General features: G+C 40.3%; 1 protein-coding gene across 2 annotated transcripts in view; it reads right to left on the reverse strand.

Moving 5' to 3' along the window:
- Nucleotides 1-14,123, reverse strand: part of LOC121404747 — a 100,709-nt gene extending 86,586 nt beyond the window's left edge. For both annotated transcript variants that reach the window (XR_005968179.1, XR_005968180.1), the window contains exon 1: nucleotides 13,031-14,123. The gene's annotated coding sequence lies outside the window, so the exon portion shown is untranslated. The remainder of the gene's footprint in view (nucleotides 1-13,030) is intronic.
- Between the last annotated feature and the right edge of the window lie 219 nt (nucleotides 14,124-14,342).

The raw sequence follows: 14,342 nt of genomic DNA on the forward strand, positions 1-14,342 counted from the left end.
TCGTAATATTGTGGTAAAACAAAAAAGCAAAGAAAAGTCAGAGCTGGGGGACAAATATACACACGAGTAGATATAAAATGTATCTATGGGATATACATATGTACATATGTATGTATGTATCTACAATGTTGCCTTAGAAAACAACAACACATTTGTTGGCGCTGAACGAAGCGGGATAGATGGATGGGTTTGGGTGCCAAGATTTATGGTTGATCGAGAGAATTTTCCCTGCTTTTCCTGCACACCCCGAAAAAAAAACTCCACCCCCTCTGTGGCTGCACCTTCGCCCTCTCCCCTCCTGGCGGCTCCTTTATCTCCGCTTATTTTTAGTTTTACTTTTCGTTTCGGGTTTTCTCAGTGCAATGCTCCCAAAATGTCTCCATCTTTCAGCATCCCATTTTTCCCCCCATTTCGCAGCATCTCTCTTTGCTGTGTCTCGTGGCGCGAGAAGAAGAGAAATGTCTCTTGGGTGTATTCATAACATGGCCGAGCCATAAATATGCCGCTTTTGCCCGCTACAAGACACACATCCGATGTGTGTTGTCTCGATATCTGTCTCGATGCTGCACAGAGCCAATGGACGTGCCACAGCGAAAAAAAAAACTGGGCGTACGCCAGTCGACGCCTTGACGGATTGGACGGATGTTGCAGCAGATGCAGATGCAGTCGCCGTGCCCCCTCCATCCAACCCCTCTGCTGATCGTTCGATCGGTAATCAAGTTGCAAGTGGAGTGTGCGCCTGCGTTAATTGAGAAACTAGTTTCCACTTGCAGCAGCATCAGCATCAGCAGCAGCAGCAGACGATCTCTATGCAGAAATAATCGTAAAACTTGTTGTCCCTGCATTTATCCCCACTTGAGGCAGCTATCTTTGAGCCTCTCTGTGGCATTGTGTCGCAGGAAGTGTTAAGCAGGAATGTTTTAATAGCACAGTCCCTCTCTTTCGTTCCTTTTCTATATGCAAATTACAAGAACTAAAGTTAATAACATGTTCCATGCGACAGGGAAACAGCCATCAAAGGGCAGAGGCAGAGATTCAGAGAGACACGAGGAGGAGAGTAGGAGAAGACGTTGAGGCAGTAGATTCAATGCAAAATGTCTCAATTTTGAGAGACTCTTTGGGAGGGATCGTCTCTGGAGTACGGCTAAAGGCAACTGTGGCTTGTGGAATGGGAATTCTGTGGGGATCACCACCTACAGGATTTCCTTTCATACAAAAAATGCAAAAATAAAATGCAAAATTGAAATTAAAAGCCGGAGAGAGAGCGAGAGAAGGTGATAAATCAGGTGACACAAAATTAATTGAGTTATTCAACATTCGAGAGGCATCGCTTGGATATCGGGATACAACACCACACCACACACCCCATCCCATTCCCCCTCTTGTGGCAGGCACCTGTGGCAGACACACCGTGTAGATACTTGTCGTCGATGTTGTTATTGCGGATCCCAGAGCACAGATCGATCCCTCTGGAGGGAGAGCCGCTCCTCATGCTGGAAGGAGGAGCCACAGACAGACATCTTTCTGCCAGAGATTTGCTTTACTTTTATTCCCCTCCCCTCTCCCCCTCTTCTTGTTTTCTTCGATTCTCTGGCTGATTTTTGGATTAATTTGTTCTGCTTTTGGTTGCAAGGAAAGTAAATCCCCGAAAAAAAAATGCAACAAAAATGCAGGGCGCAAAACAAAAAGAAGTAGAAAAAGGAGGCACACGAGTCACCTTTACCCGTACCTGTGGCGTGGCAGTGGTTCTCTGTGGCAGGTTTTTTTCGTTGTTGTTGTTGTTGTTTTTTGCGTTTTTTTTTTTTGGTGGAATGATATATGAAGTATCTCATGGTATGACATTAACAGCACACACGAACATGTAGTTTTGTTATTTATTGAGTTTTCAGATATTTTGAAGGCATTAACATTGAAACAAATTATTATGATTACAAGATTTATGGCCCAACGACAGAAACGACAGTCCAGACAGCCAGCGAGAAAACACAGCGAATAATCATCGAAAGATACAGATACGGGAGAAAGAATGGAAGAGAGAGAATAAGGGAAGAAGAGTCTCTCGGGCAAGAGAATGAGAAATAACTCATTTGAATGCAAATTTCAAGCGACAGAATAAAAGAGGTCGTCTGCCTTCGTTTTTGTTGAACTTTTTAAGGTAAGATACAAAATATTTTATTTGCATCTTTTAGCGCGGAATGCCCGTTGATTGATTGGGAAATCATTGTGGAATTTTCTTAAAATATTGAGAATATATTGAGGAAATACTAGGAAATAAAAGGACAGACAAAGGCCAATCAAGTACAAAACCTTCCCCAGAATATAGTTACATCTTATACCATATACAAGCGATATGTTCTCTACCCAGCAACTTAATTAACTCTTTGCTCCTCCTTTGCTGAGTGCCTCAGTGCCCCCTAAGGGCGGACATACAGCAGGCACAGCAGTAGTCGTGGTCGTGCCACCGATTGATTTGCATGTAAATTGTCAAAGGAAGTGATAAACGATGGTCCCACAGACTGTCTGCCCTGACTCCCTTCCCTGAATGACTACTGTCTGTCTATCTGTCTGTCTGTTGGAGTCTATCAAGTGTAGGGAGTTTTCCCTGGAAAATCTAATAAAAATATTGCATACAAACACTCGCGGGCACACACATAGAACCAACAACAGCAACAGCGAACAGCCAGCCACCACATGACATGCGACAGAGAAGATGACAAATTGTTGGGACAGGCAGAGAGTGACAGCAAAAGCAGCAGCAACAGCAACAACAGCAACCAAAGTGGCAACAACTCTATGTGGCAAGTGCACTGCAATTAGTCAAAGTGCCACTAGCAACAACAACAACAACAATAGCTGTGTGGCAGAGTGGCAACAACAGTCAAGACATTTTGGCGTTAAAAAGCCATAAAAAATGCTATAAAAATTATGGAAAAAAAATAACCACAAAAAAGCAATAAAAAACTGTGATAAAAAACAAAAGGGGGAGCAGGGGCAGTATGAGAGAGGGCTGGTGGGTTAATGCCAACACGTAGCTACACGTGCAACCGTGCAACGTGCGACGTGCGTCAAGCGGTGGCAATTATGAAGTCCAGTGCAGAATTGCCGCCGACGGCAAATGGCAGCCAAAAAGCAAAGCAAAGCAAAACCAGCAAAACTTCAGACCAGACGAAGAGGATTACTCGTACTCGAACCGCATTTTACGGTCAGGTGTTTGGGTCCGCCTTTTGGGCCGTCTTTGAATCAATAAACGCGATTAGAAAGCCGCCAAGAAAGAAGGCCTAGAAGCCAGAACACAGGGCGCTACGCTCTTTTTGCGTTTGCCTTATCGATGGCTGTGCATCGTCTGCATCGTCTATCGAATGCATTGCATCCGCAATAAAAATAAAAAACCAAACACCGTTTGCACCTCTGCGCATTTCAATTGGGTGGCAATTATGCAATTGACCAAGAGACGACAGACAGGACAGACGGCAGCGCAATCGTAGTGCAATTGGCCAAAAGTGTCGCGTCGTCGTCTACGCTTCGATGGCAAAATGCTGATAGCTATAGTATTTTCTCTCTGCCACATCGTATGGGGGGGACATGTGTGCGTGGGTCCCTCTGTCTGCTGGCTGGCTGGCTGGATGGCTAGCTGGCTGCTGCTGCCTGGCCAATGTCCAGAGATTATCAATGTTAATAAGGCAATAACAAATGGGTTTTTCTTTGGGGAAAAGTCTAGTCTGGTGGGAAGCCTCGGTCGTATCGGCCATCATCTAAATCATCTCTCTGTAAATGCAAAAGATTTGCTGAATGGCTGCCAAAAGATGGGCATTTTTGATGAGAGATTGTGAGTGAATATTGTGGGGGATATTCTTTGGAAGGGTCAAATAAGATTCAAGATAGATTCTTGAGAGATTCTTTGGAGATTTCACAGAGAACCTTTGAAGCTTCAATGCAGATTCATGAGATGCAATGGAGAAGAAGAAAGAGTATGGAATTTTTATTTGTTGTGCATTTTATTCCCTCGTATTCTTAATTCTCCTTCAGCCCATAAATAATTCACCATCTAGCAATCTTTTTTGGCTTAGATTTTCGCTCCACCAATCAACTTCAATTTCCTTCAACATTCATTTTTGTTCTGCCACTTTTAAAGCTCGAATTGAATCGAATATCCACCCTTAGACGAAGGACCTCATAAAGCTTTCGACTCCGAAGGAAACCAATTTGTTCTGCCGTTTGATTTAAACGGTTTTATGGCCCCGTCCTGTTGTTTTCGCTCCGATGTCTTTCGGGCTCTGTCTGCAGGATTCTCTGCCTCTGTCTCTGCCTCTTGCGGCTGTCCCGTCGACGACCACGACGCGCCCTTAAGTATGCCACTCACACAGGGGGCAAGCACCCCACTCACACTCGCTGTGCGTTGTACTTGCCACAGCACCACCCACCCCGTGCCACGTCCACAGACTGCCCTGCCACTTGGGACTTTGGCAAATTTGCAGCATATGCAATGGATGATAAGGACAAGGGACAAAGGACATTTCGTTTTTCGCAAGACATTTGGTCAGAATTCAAATTTGGTTTTGGGTTTACGGATTCGGGCTGCCATGTGTGTGGCCCTGGCCCTGGGAATAATCCCCTCTTCTCACCCTTGGCTAGCACCCTGTAGACACCACCACCCAACTCTCTGTTGCCACCCTCAACTCACTCTACTGTTCAATCACTATCCTCAGACACTCTCCACCACCCCTCCCTCCATTTTTAAGGGGTGCAAAAGGCAGCCGTAACGCTTTAATCTGTTTTAAATTATTTTCCGTTTTTTCTGAAATTTTTAGCAAGGGCTCGGTCAGCGGAAAGAAGTTGGGAATAGGATTATTTATAGATAGGGGTAGGATAAAAACAGAAAAAAAAATATATACATACAACAAATTGTTCCATTGAAAATTATGATACGGGAGAGGTTCTCGTATACATAAATAGAGCTATAGATCTTGCGATTCTCACAAGTTTTGAAAATTAAAATTTAATTCGAAAAAGAAGAAAGGATCCATCCAAATACATAGTTGGGATATGAAAGAAGTGTTTTTTTTTTTTTACTTATAGAATTATGGTGTAGTTGTATTTTAGATATCGGTTTTTAGAAGAGCAAATCGATCAATTTCCCACTTGATTTTCACTATTTTTTGAAATTTGTGGTATGGAGAGGTAAGAAATGGTATGGTATTCATAAGCATAATATTGCAAGTGGTTTTGGGAGGGAACCTGTATGCATAATTATGGTTCCATCTTTTTTCGAGCATCTGTTTCTTACGTATGTATATTTCATAATCCCCAAAGAATACTCCATCTCTCTCTTTCTCACTCACAAGCGATCCCAGATCCAAATTTTTGGGTCCGTTGCCAGGGCAACGCTTGCTTTGGGCATCAAGATTAATTTTAGACGAGAGGAAAAAAAAAACAGAAAAAAAGAAGAATGGGAAAGGGAAGGCAAAAAGAAGGAAAGAAATAAGTCAAAATGATTAATGGGCTTTAATTTTTGTTGTTCCTCTGTGCCGCTCCTCTCTTCTTCAGCACTCCCTTTTGCACATTGCATTTGTATTGGTGTTTTTTCGGCAATCGCTCTCTCCCTCTCTCTCTCTTGCACCCCCGCCTTTCCTTTTGGTTACTGGGTTTCTGGGATCTGGAGTTTCGTTTTTTTTTTGTTTTGTTGGGTCTATCCGAAAGAAATAGTTTCTGAAAAGGTTAATGCATCATTTTTTGGTTGATTTTTGTATCTTTTTCTTTCTTGCAACCATCTTTGATAGTTTTGTATCGCTGTCTCTTTTTGGCTTCCGCTCTCTCTCGCTCTCTCTCTTTATCACATCCCTTTTTCTTGCATCCCTCTCTGCCTTGAGCCACGGCCATGCTGGTTTTTTTTTGGAAATGGATTATGGCTGCCACACTGCCACTGCGATTACGATTGCCGTTGCCGCCACCTTTTGATGCTGATTGCCGCCAGTGGCAGGGGATGGAATGTGGGTGCATGGCGTCTCTCTCTTAGTTCGGGCGAGATCATGGAATGCATCTTAAGATACGAATAGGATATGGGATATGGAATAGAATATTGGAATTGAAATCTATGACATGGAAAATCATCAGATGGATATTATTATATGCTATTTAATACTTGTTCGCATTAATACTAATACTAATTTGTTTTAGATATTTTATCGGTAAGTATTTTTCTTTTTATTTAAAAGTTTTTTTTTAATTTATAATAAAATTATATTTATTATTGTAATTAATTAAAGACCGGATCTTCTAATACGTTTTTCATTGGATATCATTGAAAGAATATTCTTCCTTTATCTGTATGTGCTCTCATTTTTACTGCTGTAAGTAGCTTTCATCTTGTCCCTCATCGGTCTTTTAGTGGGCCAAAAACGAGAGCAGCGCTAAAGTTACCAAAAAAAAAAACATATTTTGATGGCTAACACACGATTTGCTTATACACATACTCCATCCAGAGTATACAACACTCCATCCAACCATTCAGTATATTTCATTCCAGTTAACTCTTTCCTAAGGTCTGCCTGGTTTATTTTTTGCTTCTTTTTACCTTTTTAATTGTGAAATTTCCACGAAATTTTTGCGACGATGCGACTTTCGAGTGAGTTGATTCGTGTTTTTTGAGGCTGACACGATTCCTCCGCCAAAACCCAAAGAAAGAAACCAACGTGGAGCTTATATCTGTATCTGTAAATGTGTATCTGTAGGTCCAAGTCCACGCGGTGGGGGTTGCGGGGGGTTGGGCTTGGGGTTTGTTGGGTCAGTGAGCAATCCGTAGCCGTAGCCGCAGCCGTACCGCATTTGTGTCATTTTGCGACAACTTTGACATGTGTGACATTGTTTTTTTTTTCTTTCGTTTCGTCTCAAACTCTTTTTCGCTTCTACTTCTTTTTTGTAGCTTTTTGTTGTTGTTTTTTGCAACATTTTTCGTGTAGTTTTTTGCCGCAAAACGAATTATTTCATGTAGGTTTTGTTGTGTTTTTGTCTGCGACTTTGCCCCATGGCTAAGTTAGTTTAGATACATAGATATAGATTATATTTGTGTGTGTATGTATCTGTAGATACATATGTATGTGTTGGATATGCGGCTGGACTTTGGTTGCTTTGTTTGCTTGAAATTCGCCGCCTCAGGTTTATTTTGGAACAACATTTGTTCGCAGTTTTGTTCTCTCGTTTGATACCCCTTGAAAAACATGGTATTTTAATTTGGATAAGAACTTTTGCCAAGCAGAGAATAATAATACATTTATTTTTAGTAGAAATTGATTTATTTTTTCTATGCGTTAAATTTTGATTAAATTTTCATTGAACTTAGCATATTTATTGGTAATTTTAATGTGCTTTTTAGTATCATTATTTCAAGGGTATTCAAAGTTTTCACACTCGTAGAGATGATTTTTTTCTGGCACTTTTCTTGAGTCATTCTTGAAACTATGTATGAAGCCCGTCGCCGCTCGTGCTGTGTCCGTCTGTGGAACGCGGCCTTAAACGTTTGAAATTCAAGTAACGGACGGACGAGCGAAAAAAAAAAACACGCAGCCAGCAGATGCAGATCCAGTTGCCAGATACAGATACAAATAGCGGGATCTCTCTTGGAAAACCGTAACAATCCAGAGCATGTCTAATTGTTTGCGTACTTAAAAAGAGAAGAAGGAAATCCATATCCATCCATATTCCATATTCATATTTTTGTCATATTTTGTTTGGACAGCGGGCGCCGCCCTGCCGCTGCCCACCCGCTGCCGTTGCAATATGCAAATGCCACCATATGTGTGTGTGTGTGTGTGTGCAACAAAGACACGCGTCCTAGAACCACCAGACAGTCTTCTTTATAGAGAATGTTCGGGGCATTTCTAATGTTCCAGTTCCTCTACCACTCGCAGAGTTCTCTTCGCAGCAGTCGCCGCGCGCTGCATACACGAAAAAATCAAGATTTATTTGGATTTTTTTATGACTTATTGACTTCTTCACACAAATAAATCATGAAATTTTCTCCCCATTGTGATGTGTTTGTGAAAATATTGGAAGTGAATGTGATTTATAGAGGCGACAGGACGACAGGACAGACGACGACACACATGCGGCATGGAACAATTCTCACGGTTGCAACAGCGGCAGCAGCATAATTGAAGCACAGACAGGAAAGGCAGGAAAAGCGGGAAAGCAAAAGGGAATTTTAGTGGGTGACCTCTTTGTTGGTGGGAGAAAAATATATATCATAATATATCGATGAAATTGATTTTTTAATAAGATATCTCAAGGGAAATAAATATTTAAAAATAAAATAAATATTTGAATATCAGTGGAAATATCTATAAAATATTATTCTCTAATCATTGAAGATTTTTTCATTAATAAATCATTTAGGGGATTTCCAAACCCACTCTTCAGAGATCATATCGTTTAAGTGTTCAATAAACAAAATCTTTCAGAATTAAATTTACTTTCAATCATCCCAAGAAAAAGAACCTGTTTCTCGTACAATCCATGGGTTGTATCTGCATCTTTGCATTCCTTTAATTTATACGAATATCCAAAGCACAAGACAAACCATGCAGCAAAGCAGCAGCACAGAAAAATGGAATTTGATTTATTGTGAAATTTCGATTTTCAATGAAAGTAAAGATCGAAGAAGCAAACGAAAAGGAAAGACGAAAGAGCAGCCTAAAGGATGCAGCAAGAACCATAGAATTGCAGTCGTTCTTTTCGCTTCGATTTCCAGATCATCGACGGCGCGACAACAATGCCAGATCATAAATAATAATTTCAGAGCAAAAAACAGTCCAAAGAAGAAGGCGAGGCAGCAGGCAGGGGCATGCCTCTAAACTGTAAAAACAGGTAACCTTCAGAGGGACGGGGATACGCGGATTCTTTTAGCCTCGAAAGAAGCCAAAAGTCATGTACTTTTCAGGGACTTTGAAGACAAGATTCAGATACATTTTGCAGGCGTAAGAGCGAGAGAAGAGCGCAGCAAATTGACACCAAAAACCGAAGGACGCATATTAATTTTTATGACCATTGCATAATCAAACGAGTCAAAGGCAGAAGGAACCTGAGAGGCAGTAGGCAGGAGGCAAAAGGCAAGTAGGAACCTCAGGACCTTCCGCCTTGCAGGTGACTTCCTAATGGACCTTAATCCTAATTTTTGGTTGGAAAATTCTCCCTCATTTATGACTCATTTATGACATGTGCACGCAGGCCGCAGGCGGCATTGCAAGTGACAAAAGGGAAAAATCATAAAAATCAGCAGGTTTTTGCCTTGCACTTTCATTTACCAAAGAATTTCCATTGTTTTCCCGTTAGTTTGTTGTTGCCTTTTCAAGGACATTTCGGGCATTAAAAAATTGACTTTTCCTTGAACAAAAATCTGTACCTTTAGAGTAGATTTTTGGCAAAGGTTTTCAGAGATTGGCGGGCAAACAAACATATTGGAGGATTTTTAGGTAGATTTTGCAAGAATCTTTGCAGAGATTTTGATAGATTTTTTCCGTAATTTAAGGTAGATTTTTGGTTTAGATTTTTAGGTAAATTTTTCGTGCCTTAGTTTTGGGTAGTTTTCCCCTGCTTTTAATTTGTGTATTTTCATTCGCGTTTCTTGTGTTGCTTTCTCTTTCGCTGCTGCATTTTTTTTGGCCTGAAAATGTTCTGCAAATATTTTTCGGTTGTGTTTCGAGGAGTTCTGTTTTTTTCTGTGAGTTTTTTGGTGAGTTTTTGCGTTTCGTTGTCGCTTGGGTATCTCTTTGCCATAAATCATTGTCACCCGCTTCGCTTCGGTTCGTTTCGGGGCGCAATGTCACTGGGAGGCGCAGCAGCAGGAGCTTCCCGCTGGGCGGCTGGGGCCTCGAACCGATGCCTTGTACCTCCCTCTAGAGCTCTGTCTCTCTGTGCCTGTGCCACTCAATCCTTGGCCCCTGGATACTCCCATTTCAACTTCATTTTCGACTGGAAAGCCCACTACACAGTGCCTGCAAACAGTTCGAGTGCTGAGAAGCAGAATTCCATTTTACTGCAGTAACAACAAACATTTTGTGGGCCTAGTATTCTCTGAATAAAGAAGGGTTTTTTTTTGGCAGCAGAAACAGCAACAACAACTAAAAGTTTTTTTTTTTAAGTTTTTCCAACAAAACGTCCAAAACTTTGAACATTCGAGTTATTTTGTATTCATTTTTTATATTTTAATCATTTTAATTAGCCAATGAAATAAAATATAACTCCAAGCCAATTTTAGCGGTCCCAGAGGTTCCTTAACTATACGATAAAGAAAGCTCCAATAAAATTCTAGCATTTCCGTCGGGGCTTCTCAAAGTCCGGTGGTCCCCAATCCCCAGGGGAGCCTGCAACGCCCTCAAACCGCAAACCCAAACCCGTAGCAAAGCCCGAGATGAAGCCATTTTTTGCCACTCAAACCATAAAAAAAACCCGACACATAAGATAAGCTTATTTCATTTAAAAATAATACCGTTTTTGTGACGCCTTTTGTTTCTTGTGTTTCGTGTGTTTTATGTGTGTGAAATTTTCGAGATTTTGTTAGATTTCTGGTTGGTTTTTGTTGTTGTTGTTTTTCTGTGCATATGATTAATTAGTCATCGTTTTGGTCGTTTCGTTAGTGTCGCCATCCATCAATAGAGGGATTTTATAATATTTTAATTTCAATACTGAAACCCGAAAAACAAAACAAGTTTTCTTTCATTGTTTCGAATGGCATTTTTTCTGCTGTTTTTTGTTAACAACAATTTCGTTTATTTGTTGCTCAGCTTTTGGTTTTTTTTTCGAATGAGGAGGCTGCCTCTTGATTAATGTTTTTACAAAAGAGTTGTCGCCGCAATATAAATCGTTTTTTAAGGTGTGTTAGCCCTGAAGTGTGAAGTTGATTAAAAGTTGAATTGAGATGAAAAATGGTAGAGAAAATTATATAAAATGTTGGGAAATTTATTTGCAAGACTTCTTTCAAAATTTTTATAGAAATTTCATAATTCTATTATTTTAGAATAATATAATTAATTTTTAACTATTAAAAAAATACCAAAAATACAGACATATTTTCTAAAGCTATTTTTTCGAAGTTTCTTGGATATGAAAATGCAATAAAAACATTGAAAAATTTATTGAAACTGGTATTTAAAACCATTAAATAATTGTGATATAAGCCCTTATATATTTTCCCTGATACAGGCCAATATATACTTCATAATTTGATCAAATATATCCCACTGTATGTATCGAATGTCTGCCCTTTTTTTGGGCCATAAATCACGGCAAAAAGTTTTCTGCATTGCAAACAAAAACACAGACAAAACGTAGAGGAGAGGAGGAGTTTATGATTTTGTCAGCTGTGTAACATTTCCAGCTGATTAAATCGATTGAATTATGAGAAAATAATACCGACAATCGAGTGATTTGATAAGAGAGGAGGAAATGGGGAAAATGTGGAGGGGAAAAGTGAGAGAAAAATTAAGAGAAAATGGGGATAAAAAGGGGGTAAATAAGTGGTAAATGCAAATGGAAAATGTGTCAACAAATAAAATGACACAAAAAGTTCATTAAAAACAGAAAATAGGCTCGAAATTGTTTTTTATTTTTTTGGTTGAAAAATATTTAAATTTACGCGCAAGTGCAATGAGAGAAAAGGAAATAGAGAAAAGGAGAAATAGCGAGAACGGGAGTGTGTGCAGGGCATAAGAGAGAGGGGGGTTAAGTGGCAGACGACACACCGAAGAGAGTGCGACAAATATGCAAAAGGCCACCAGACAGACGACCGCCGACCCGACCCGACAACTAGGACAACAACAACAAGGACAAAGGACGACAACTGCAACGCAATGGCCGCATAAATTTTCTACGCGAACCAAAATCCGAATGCAGAGAAGAGGAGCGAAAAGGAGAGGAGGGGAATATCTCTATGTGTGTAGAGACTGTGTATATGTGTGTGTGTGTGCTCCATTCGGTGGGAAGTGAAAACTATGTTGCCCAGGATATGTGCAATAATTCACAAAAGCAGGAGAGAAATTCCAAGTTCAAAGCGGCCATTACTCGTGCGGTCGTGGGCTGGCTGCCCTGCAACTCCGACTCTCAGTTGCACTGCTGCTGCTACTGCTGCTGGTGCTCTTCTGCAGCTTCAAACCTCTCCAAAAAGAGGGGCTCTACGGAGGGGGGCTACAAACTCCTAGGGCTCTAAAAGCAAGGCCTCCAAATGTGGGTAAAATTTATGCAAATGGCTAATAAGCCTGTCAACAGTTGCTGCAGCAGTTTTGTTGCAACCAGCACACACAGCAAATGAGTGATGGACCTGGGTATATCCCGAAATGAAAAACACTTTTTGAATTATGAAGTGTTGAACCTCGTACCTCCTTCTCTCCCAAGAGTTTTGGTTTGGTTTTGGATCTGGTTAAAGTTATAGGTTCTCTTTTACACGTGGAGAAAGGTTTTTGGGTAAATATTTGAGCTACACTTGAAGAAAATGTAGAGGCTTTTAAGTGTAAAATCTTACTTTTATCTTTTCTATATTAATATTTACACGAAGAACTCTGTTCTTAAGAACCTTTTTTATGAAATACAAATCCCATAAGAAACTATTTGTATAAACAAGAGATTGCTAGATATTTGATTAATTAGGCATATTATAAGACAATTTCTTACATGATCGGTGCCTTATATGTTCAGAATCATAGCATAGCTATTTTATAACAATTTCTAATATAATTAACCTTTCTATACATACAAAATATAGTAATATGTATGTGTGTTCCATTTTTTTCCTTGATATATGTATATTTGGAATTATATAGGGGGTATATGAATTAGATACTATGGAATATACACCATATCCCTTGAAACATTTAGCAGCATAACATTCGCGGTTTCTCCAGCTCTTTCTCTGATTTTTCTCCCATTTCCTATTTAAACCACATTTCTTTCAGTGAACTTTTAACAAAATTCTAGGCCATAAATTAACCCAAGTGTTTCTCTGTTTCCCCTATAAAAATTGAAAACCTAAGACCCATCCGCTTACCTTTTAAATCCAATAATGTGTGTGACTGACTCTTATCCTTGGAATCCTGGGGTCTCAATGTTGCCTGCCCCCAACTTTTTTGCACGTACCAAAAAACTTTTGATGCGGCTGAAACTTTTGCTCTTCTTTTGTAATATTTTTTTTGGCTGTCTTTTTTTAAGGCTGGGAATTTAATTTAATTTTGTATTATATGTTTTAAGTGTGTAAATATTGCTCAAGGACTAGATAATGTTGATTGTTTTCAAGTTTTCAGGCTGCTGCACAACAAATGGAGGATTATACGATAGACTATAATATTTAATATAGTAAAAAAACACTTAGATTTTAGGGATCTATTTTTTTGGCTTTGGATTTTGCACAACGAATCGGTTATTTATATAATCCCTATACGGATATATCTTTTATGGTTTTTCTGGTATAGATATTGCACAAATTGAGGATTGAGGCATACCCGGAGACACCTGCTCGACACCACCTTCGAAAAATTGCGCGCGCGAAATTTTCTTATGGGGCTTGTCCTCTCGCTCTTCTCTGTTTTTCTTTGTTTTTCTTTTCGCGGTTTTGTAATGTCGTTGCCGGTCAAGGGCCTCAGAGCGACTGACGACAGGAGGCGACAATATTTTTTACGATTATGATGATTTTTTATCGCTTTTATGATAATTTTCGATAGTTTTTATCGCTTTTATGATCTGTTCTTTACGATCTGTCAATTGAAAAACCTTTTGACAATGGGAGCGTTTTTGTGGAGGCGTGGCGTGTGGTGTAACAACCGCGACGACCGTAGGCGACCGAATAGTCGGTAGTTCTTCTGTTCAGAGCCCCCAAAAAGCGTTTGATACGTATTTTTTTGCTTTTTTTTGGGATACTGTGTAGTAGAGGGCGGCGGTCCCGGTCCCCCTCTCTTTCTCACGCACACACACGCACGCACCGACGGACACACACGCACACGCACGAAAGCACACGGCAGCAAAAAGTCGTAACGAACGTAACGGGGTAACAAACGGTAACGGGTAACGTCGTGTGGATACCACCGTCGAGTGCTTTTTTGATGATGTTGATTTCTTTACGAGTTTGGTAGAACTAAACCCATAAAGCATTCAATTCGTAGCATATAGCTCTCCTCTGCCATTCGGCATGTGAAAATCCTTATTAATCCAGAACGTGTGCGCCAACGTCGGCGACAGCAGAGGCAGAGATGGAAAGCAGCGGAGTATATAAATAATCTTATAAGAAACTCGTGTGCGCCGGCAGCGAAAGAGAGCGATTTTATTTATGTGACTGCGCTGCTTCGGCCACAGTCAACGTCGCAGTC

This window comes from Drosophila obscura, unplaced genomic scaffold, assembly GCF_018151105.1.
Source record: "Drosophila obscura isolate BZ-5 IFL unplaced genomic scaffold, ASM1815110v1 contig_4, whole genome shotgun sequence".
NCBI lineage: Eukaryota > Metazoa > Arthropoda > Insecta > Diptera > Drosophilidae > Drosophila > Drosophila obscura.